General features: G+C 41.4%; 1 long non-coding RNA gene across 6 annotated transcripts in view; it reads right to left on the bottom strand.

Annotated features, from left to right (window-relative positions):
• Positions 1 to 1962: 1962 nt before the first annotated feature.
• The window catches only part of LOC135104267 (uncharacterized), a 149053-nt gene continuing 142451 nt past the window's right edge, over positions 1963 to 8564 (bottom strand). For all 6 annotated transcript variants that reach the window (XR_010270357.1, XR_010270353.1, XR_010270358.1 and 3 more), the window contains one exon: positions 1963 to 2228. This is a non-coding gene — a long non-coding RNA (uncharacterized LOC135104267). The remainder of the gene's footprint in view (positions 2229 to 8564) is intronic.

The raw sequence follows: 8564 nt of genomic DNA, 5'->3' as shown, positions 1-8564 counted from the left end.
AAAGGCTAAATGTAGGCAAACTTCCAGCAAGATCTTATATATGCTGCAAATTTAAGGAATAATGAATTTTCATACCATAATGATCGGGGAAATCACAGGTTATTTTGTAATTTTTCATTCGTTTAATCCTCCAGTGGTCAGACGGTTAGTTATTCTAAGAAAGGGAGGAAAAAAAAAGCTTTGCCACTTGTCTTCACGACAGCGGGAGGTGGCTGAAGGGCGCTATGGAGGCCGCGGAATGGAAGCGAGATAAGGGATGGAGGCCCAAAGGCGAAGAAGTAAGGGCGGAAGGATGTAATTATTCAAAGGAAAATATAGTAAGGTGAACTAAAGGCTTAACCCCGCCATTAGGCACTCCACAGGTGGCAGTGACATAAAGAGATGACACGTTGGTGCTTCCTTTCCAGGGTAACACAGCGTGGCTAACGACCAAGACGCACAGCCTGGACCTCACCAACCCTGGATAGTGGCAGGGCCGCTGGGGCACCGCAGTACACACGCCGCACCAGTGTTCGGGTCACCAACATTTATTTCATCACATGACCACACTTCCGGGAGTAATGCACGCAACTCGTTATGTCAGCCAACCACGTAATTACTGTTTGCTGTGGCTTGCAAATGTAGTACCGCTTCCGAAACAGCAAACATCTCCTTATCAGGAATACACAATTAATCAGGGTAGGTATTTATACTCCTATCCTGATGAAACAAGCTTTTTTTCCCTTTAACATACGGAGATCATATGATGAAGAACTCTAGGTCGATCCCAGCGCTTGCAGGAACGGATACACTATTTTCATTATGTAGTGATGTTTCGGAAGACAGACCAACGCTGGTCCTCAGTAGTTCATTTGACGAAAGGTGAGGAGGGAAGTGTGGCTCTAGGTCGTAAATGTGAAAGTTGTTCCATATCTTTAGTATATAAGAAACTATGTACCACCGACAGACTGAAATTAATTCGAATTCAATGTGACAATAGTTATCAAATATAAAATCTGCACCACATCTCTTGAATAAGGGATCAGCATCGACTTCCACTGTCACCGTTTCCCACAGAGCTGTCCATAGTGTGTGCGCAGTGTCGAAACTTGCAATCTGCAGTATATCTTGTTACTTTCATATAACGGAGAAAGAGAGAGAGAGAGAGAGAGAGAGAGAGAGAGAGAGAGAGAGAGAGAGAGAGAGAGAGAGAGAGAGAGAGAGAGAGAGAGAGAGAGAGAATCTGCCCGTATACATAACCATTACAATCAAAGGCAAGAAAAAAAAAAAAATAAAGGGCATCAACCTTTTTCCTTACACAAACAAGTCTCGCAACATTCCTCTCCCTCCAGCCTGGCGTGGCTTCGTGCCCAATGGTCCGAGTGTTCCCTCAGGGCGATAAATGACTCGTGTAACCTGAATGGAATCTTGCGTAACTTTTCTCCAGAGCTGACAAAGTACCGTGAAATCACACAACTCACCTCATTATTCCAGAATATCAAGTTTCTTCTCACAATGAAGTAGAACCAGTGCCCAAAATTTGTATTTTCAAGTAACTTGCGTAACTTTTCCAGAGAGCTAACAGTATATCGTGAAATCGCAAAACTCCGTCGTCGTATCATTTCTTAGTATCAGCTCTCCTCTCACATCGAAGTAACAGTGGCCAGGGTTTCCATTTTTTCTCATCTCACTCGCATTCATATACATAGTGGTGGGAATTAGTGAAGTCCTGCCTTCATGACCCAAGAGAGAAATATGAATCTCTCTTTCTCTCTTTCCTGGTAACATAATTTAAATAACTTACAATAGTATCACAGCTTCAAAGACTTCTGAGAAAATTTAGGGGAGATAAAAAAAAAATGTATTCTTCCGTAGTTTCGAAATAAGCCAATGAATATTCATTTTATTGAATAGCGACAGGTCAACAGTAAATTTGAAAAATTCCAGTACTACCGTTCCATAAAGGAAAAAAAATCAAAACTATTCTGGAGGTTCGACAAGTTTTTTTTTTATTTTTTTAGAAAAGACAAAGGCAATCTGCTAATATATTTTTTGTCAGTAAAAGTGATTTCAGTGGAAAACATAACCACTTTTATAGATCGCAGGAGCATATAAAAATGGATGGAAAATTTTACAGCATAAGGGAGAGGTGGACACGCGCAGGCAGCACCACAGAACACATCTCTCCACATGGCGGTGGCGGCGGCGACAGCGACGGCGACGGTGGTGGTGGTGGTGGTGCACAGGAACTGTTTAATAAGAGTATAAAAGTAAGATGAAGACGTTTCGAGTCATCACATGTATGAAAAAAAGTTCAAAGTTCGCACCTGATGATAACTGAAGGCATAAGTGGTAAAAGAAAGAAATATCAGAAGAGGATTTTTTTTTTTCAAGTGTGTAGATTCGTGGAAGAGCTTTAGAAGTGTTTTGAGACCAACATGTAACTTTTTCCTAAACAAAATTGCAATGAATTCTAAGATAACAAAATTAAAAGATAAGGGAAAAAGAAACTCGAGTGTATTGAAAGACTAAATAAAAAAATCCTTGTTTCGCTGTCAGTCGTGCTGACGCAACCATTTAACACACTTCATATATCATTTGCTAAGAGATAATGATGATTAAAAAATCCTGTTAATTTTCTGCATTACATTCTTGAAGCGTGAAGATCACTGCGCATTTCTCCACTTAGCACGCCGACGCCTTCGACTTTCCTTAACATTAATAAAGTGATCGGTTGTTTTTAAGGGACACTGCTGACAAGAAAAGGAGCACTTCATTAACTAAAACCTTTTAATGTTAACAGATCCCTTTCCGCTCCTTGGAATCGCCGGGTGTTACTCGAATATAAAGGCTCGTGCCGTCATTACAGTTGAACGGTTAGGTAGCGGTAGGGAAACTGGGTGTTACAAGAGACTCGAGCTTCCTATTAACCCACAATATTTTCCCCTCGTGTGGTGGACAGTCCTTTCTGATCTCTCTCTCAATGGCACGATGCACATGTGAGTGGAAGAGAAAAGGAGAGGAAGGGAGAGCAGGGGAGAGAAGTGCAGAGGATGGTAGAGAAGTACAATATAGGGTCTCTTCAAATTCCATTCTCTCACTGCCTCTCCGTAGCCTTTTCATCACCAGTGGAATGCTAGATCACTGCTTCCTATCGCCGCCCTAATCAACACGACTATTCTGAAACTGCTGCGTGCTACATACCTCGCTTCCCTTATATGTAACACACATACACACACACACACACACACACGAAGAGCAGATTTGTTTGAAATTTTAGGATTGGGAAATGAGAAATTCGAAAACGATGGAATGCAAAAATATGCACTATTGTCCTCTGTCACCTGTTATCTCATTACAGTAATATCCATGAAGAAAATATATAAATAGAAAAATAAGATAATTAGTTCTGGAGTACAACAAAACATATGAAATACTTCTAGGTTGATACAAAAATTACGATTTAACAAGCAGTTTTGAGAGATGTTTTTTTTTTCATTAAATTTACACACACACACACACACACACACACACACACACGCAAAAATGTATCGAAATTTAAGGTACGCTACAATAATATACAAGGGGTAAGAGACGATCACACTATAAAAACCACTCTTTTCCCTCTTTAAAAATCTTGCGATCTCATATAAAAAAAAAAACAAATCCTTTAAGGTGCAATTGAAAGAGGTGGCCGTGTCCTCAGAGGCAACGCTCACGTGGCTGAGGCGGAGGTGGTACAAAGCTGGACGAGCTGGGTAACATTTTATAGATATCGACGGAGGCATCCAAGCGGCTTCCATATTGATGATCTCTATCCATAATGCGAGAGGACCCAGCCATATGTCAGGATGATGTGGCAATAATTCTGCCAGTAATGTGGCCTCGACGACGGACTGCTTACCCGGAGAATTACACAAGAGTGGCTCGATCCATCTTGCTAAATTATTTTCTATCGCAATTACGGACTAATGGAAGAGGGCGGCTCCCTGCATGACGGACTGCGGCTTTACTGAACCAGAGGCCGTCGGGGGCACGTCGCTGATGAATCCCCGCCGCGCTGTGTTCCGCGGATCTCCGTTATTGCAGTGGACGTGTTCCGCAGACACAGTGTTCTGCGGGTGACGTGTTCCATCATGACGTGTGTCTAAGTGTCCGTTTTTGTATACCTTTACAGTCAATTTCATTTTCACTTTAATGATCCAGGAAAAATAACCAATAAAATATTTATATTATCTGAACGTTTAATGCTTCGTTGAAATGCAAACTATTTTTACATTTCGATTCCAGACAACAACAGTAGCAGCAGCAGCAGCAGCAGTAGCAGCAGCAGCAGCAGCAGCAGCATACACAATAATGCAATTTCAAATTCGTACAGTGGCTATTGTCTGTTTTTTTTTTTTTTTTTTTTTTTTTCACTGATTTTTCCATCTACTGTGTTCATTGATTAGGACACACACACACACACACACACGAACATATTCTCTCTCTCTCTCTCTCTCTCTCTCTCTCTCTCTCTCTCTCTCTCTCTCTCTCTCTCTCTCTCTCTCTCTCTCTCTCTCTCTCTCTCTCTCTCTCTCAGAGCCTTCTGCTTTCCTGTCCTTTTCTACTATCATCACCTTAATAGTCTTAGATCAGGTCACCTTGTGAGGACCGCAAGGTCTCTTGTGGCTTGTTTTTCTATGTAACTCTCTCTCTCTCTCTCTCTCTCTCTCTCTCTCTCTCTCTCTCTCTCTCTCTCTCTCTCTCTCTCTCTCTCTCTCTCTCTCTCTCTCTCTCTCTCTCTGTATCTACCCATCCATTCGCTGCACGCTTTTCTCAGCTACTGAAATGAATACGTTCCCAAGCCATTGTTTCATACCCGGAAGCTGAGATCTCCAGTGGTTTGCCATGTACTCAGCAATTACGAGTTTTCCAATTTTTGCACGTGGACAACAATAATGAGCACCGAGGGAACACTTCAACTTGACAAACGAACGCTATTTCCTTCTCTTTCTGTTTTTCGTCCTGTTCCTCCTAGCTCCTGCTCCTCCTCTTCCTGTTTCTCTTTCTCTTCATGTTTCTCGTTGTCCACGTTGTCCTCTTTCTCCTCAATGGTCAACGAACGTTATTTCCTTTCTTCTCCTTTTCCTTCTTCTCTTTATCCTCCTTTTGCGCTTTCTCTTCCATTTTCTTTTCTCCTTTTCGTTCTCTCACCACCACCACCACCACCATCACCATCACCACCAACACCACCTCCTCCTCCTCCTCTTTGGATGGTTAAAGATAAAACAAAAGTACATGTTTGAAATAGGAATATTGGTGTACAATGTAACTAGGAGGAGCTCTCCCAATACTACATTTCACTTGCTACTAGTGAGTGAAGTGTCTACTGCTGCCACCAGACAACGCCACCAATTATATGTTCCAAAAATAACACTTGTACAGGGGCGCGTTCCACGTCAGTGGCTGGGCCCAGACTTTGGAACAGCCTTCCCTCCGACATAAACGCGCCCTCACTACGTTCATTTAAGGAGCAACAATTCCTCCATTTTCTAAGCATTAGTTCAGTGAGTAGTTTGTTATCAGCCTGAAACTACGTTTTTTACCCTTGATTATTTAACATTAACCTTACGTCTGTTTTATCGCAATTTTGTCATATTCTATTTGTGGTTTTAATTATAACGCAGATACATATCTTAATTTTTTTTTGTGAAAATTAGATTTTATCATATATTACTATTGACTGTTATATTATACACATTTTATTTTATCTTTTTTAAGGCATCACTTTGACCTCACAATGTATGATAACAGGATAACCATTGTGAAATGGAATAAAGGTTTTATTCTGATTCTGATTCTGATTCCTCCTCTTCCTCTTCCTCCTCTTTTATGTGGCCTCTTTGTGGTTCATTCACCCTTAACGTGAACTTCAATACAAATGAAATTGTTTCCTTGTAATTAAAAAAAGAAACATTTATAAAGGATTTGATCAATCTATTCAAGTATCGTGTGCTTAACTACAGCAGTATTCAGTGTCCAGCACATCACAACACGTCGGAACACGCATATTTTCTTGCTCTCACCAGTCACCTCCATACACACACATTATACTTTCCCTTCCACAGTACAATTACCTCTTCATACATACATACATCCAAACACAAACCCAGGCACATTCTTACTCTCACAAATAATCACCTCCATTCACACACATTCACACATACACACACTCTGTACATTCACTTCCACAATACAACATACACACACACAAACACACACACACTAAAGAAGAAAACACAAACAAAACGCAGCAATTACTTCATCCCACAACACGGCGGCGTCACAATTAGAAACATTCCACCGGAGACTTCTTAACAAGCGGGAGACAAAGTATGTACCATGAGGGACGCGGCTCTAACCTTCCCTTACGAACGAGAACACAGCCAGTCAAACGTGATGCTTCCCCCCACAAGGGACGAGGGATACTTAGTAATCATGAAAGCTTGCATAAAAAAAAAAAAAAAAGGAAGAAAACAGCACATCTTTTTTTTTTTTTCGGACAGGATGTGTGTGATTATTCGAGAGAGAGAGAGAGAGAGAGAGAGAGAGAGAGAGAGAGAGAGAGAGAGAGAGAGAGAGAGAGAGAGAGAGAGAGAGAGAGAGAGAGAGAGAGAGAGAGAAGAACCTAGTGTGACAAAAGTCCCCGGGAATTATAGATACGGGAGTTTATCAGCGTGTCTTTCACAGTGGCAGGTTCGTGAAGATACCGACCACGTCCGCCGCACCGCAATCCGTCACTGGGCCAGATAGGCGGCGCAGTAAATTCGACAAAGCAACGTTCATTTACATAACTGTCAGAGAGGATGGACTGATCAGACCAGTGCCTCTTCTAAAGCACTTCTCCAGACAAGCACATGTATCCTCCAAACAAAAGAACATGCACTCTATCTGTCTATTTTGTCCATGTATCCATCAGTCTCAGGTGTAGCAAGTCACACATTGATTTCCAGAGTTATGAGTTACCTTTGAATGATTAAAGGTATGAGTCTTGTCCACGGGGATGAGTCTTTTTGTACTGTTTGGTGTGGAAATACATAAAAAAAAAGAAGTTATAAGCGGAGCACTTCAATAACTAAGCGAGAGGGAAGTATTTAGTTGCCTCGACCACTCCTTATAACAATTTCAGTATGGCGTGCATGAAATGACGGACTGATGGCACACGTACTTGTCATTTCGTACTTGTTTTCTTCCTTTCCTTCTCCCTCTTCTTCTTCTTCTTCGACCTTCTATCACCCTTTCTTCTCATTTATCCGTCCTCCTCCCGCTTTCTCTCTCTTCTTTTCCACCATCCTCCTCCTACACTTCACTTCCTCCTCCTCTTTCTCCTCCTATTAACACTGCCTTACCAGCACACAGGGGAGAAACATTGTGGTAAAACTACACACGAGAACTTAATGAACTGCATAATGCAAGGCCAATCAAACCATGTCACGAAACACACCTACCCACCCACCCACACATAAAAAAAGATACACACACACACACACACACACACACACACACACACACACACACACACACACACACACACACACACACACACACACACACACACACACACACACACACACACACACACACACACACACACACACACAAGATGAAAATCAGAGAGTAAAAACTAAACATACATAAATATTATCCTCATCAAAGCTTGTGATCAGTAGGGAGAGAGAGAGAGAGAGAGAGAGAGAGAGAGAGAGAGAGAGAGAGAGAGAGAGAGAGAGAGAGAGAGAGAGAGAGAGAGAGAGAGAGAGAGAGAGAGAGAGAGAGAGAGAGAGAGAGAGAGAGAGAGAGAGAGAGAGAGAGAGAGAGAGTGTTACATAGAAATACAGGCCACAACAGACCTTGCGATCCTCACGAGGTGACCTGTCTTAAGACTACTAAGGTGAGAGTAGAAGAAAAGGACAGCAAAGCAGAAGGGTCTCCCCCCACCCTCCACTCCTACTGGCATTAGCCGTGCAGGAAACAGGTCGGAAATAAATACCTTACGGAGTTCAAAAAGTAAAAAAGCCGGGAGGAAATTTTTATAGGAAAGAATGAAAAATAGATGAAATGAGGTGCCTCCATTTCCTGAAAATGGAAAGGAGTTTTAATCTCTAACAAACAAACTCTGGCAAAATATTTATCAATACGGCGTTTAAAATTTTCTACGGTATTGCAGTCTATCACGTTTCGAGGAAGCCCATTCCAAAGACTGACGACACGATGAAAAAAATATTTTTTGATTCATGAGAGTTGAAAGATTTCTCAGCAATTTTACATCCGTTTCCTCGCGTGTAATTTGAATAGTATATCGTGAAATACTTACTGCAGTTCATGTTATCAATGCCTTTTGATGATTTTAAACACTTGTATTAAGTCGTCTATTAGTTTTCTTTGAGTTAATGGGAATAGATTTCATTCATTAAGACGCTCTTCGTACGATTTGTTTCTAAGGCTTGGTATAATTTTTGTTACTCTACGCTGAACTTTTCTAATTTATCTATGTCTTTTCTGATAATCGGAGCACCATGCTTGAACGCAATATTCCAAAAGGG

This window comes from Scylla paramamosain, chromosome 1 (assembly GCF_035594125.1).
Source record: "Scylla paramamosain isolate STU-SP2022 chromosome 1, ASM3559412v1, whole genome shotgun sequence".
NCBI classification, from domain to species: domain Eukaryota; kingdom Metazoa; phylum Arthropoda; class Malacostraca; order Decapoda; family Portunidae; genus Scylla; species Scylla paramamosain.
The sequence above is the reverse complement of the archived record's forward strand: the minus strand, read 5'-3'. Positions and strand labels throughout refer to the sequence as shown.